Consider the following 982-nt stretch of genomic DNA (forward strand, 5'->3'; position numbering starts at 1 on the left):
TGAAACACTGGAACAGGTTGCCCAGAGAGGTGGTGGAGGCCCCATCCCTGGAAGCATTCAAGGCCAGGTTGGATGGGGCTCTGAGCAACCTGATCTGGTTAGCGGTGTCCCTGCTCACTGCAGGGGGGTTGCACTAGATGACCTCTAGGGGTCCCTTCCAACCCAAAACATTCTATGAATCTGTGACTCCCACCACTGCCTTCAGCCATCTCAGCCCTCAGCCCTGCCCGGCAGCGAGGTGAGGGCGTGAGGCAGCAGCGGCTGGGCGGGAAGACACCGCCCGCGCATGGCAGCACTGCAGCTACCCCTGCAAAGGGATGGCCGGTGCCAGATATCTCTGCCCTGGCCCCAGAGCTCTCCTTGCCAGCCTCTGTGGGGGGTAAAACCCCTCAGATACCGCCTTGACCCCGGAAGACGCCCTTTCTTGACTCTCTGTGTACAATATGGCAAGGGCGCCATTACCCCACCAAGACCACCCCGGGGCCGCCCTGGTGAGCACTTGAGAGCTGCCAGCCAGCCAAGGCCAGGCCCTCCTGCTGGGGGCTTGATGCAGACAGTGTGACAGAGCTCCCTGACTCGCACTAAGATCATCTGTCTCAAAAGTCTAGTGTGATCTCATTCCCTGTATGTCTGTTATATTTAGTAATTCACCCTGTGATGGTGTAATAACTGTAAATGCATTAGGAAATTGCCCCATACAGGGTTTCATAAACCTTCCACTGAAGTTGCTCCTTACTGATGCCAGAGAGAGAGAAAAGGTGATCGCATACTGCATCTCCTCTGAAGTGGCGTAGTTGCTGCTGGTGAAACAGATCCCAACTTGTTTGAGGTTCATCTAACATCTTAAGAGGTTTCTGGCAAAAGTAGTTTTGAGGGAATGGACTGACAGAAGATAAAGTTGAGGAGTTAATGTGACTTTATATAAGCACTTCTTTTACAATATAGGTGCTGGTTTATATCATTAATGTCATTTAACCCCAGC

This window comes from Egretta garzetta, unplaced genomic scaffold (genome assembly GCF_000687185.1).
Source record: "Egretta garzetta isolate BGI_Z169 unplaced genomic scaffold, ASM68718v1 scaffold575, whole genome shotgun sequence".
Lineage (NCBI taxonomy): Eukaryota > Metazoa > Chordata > Aves > Pelecaniformes > Ardeidae > Egretta > Egretta garzetta.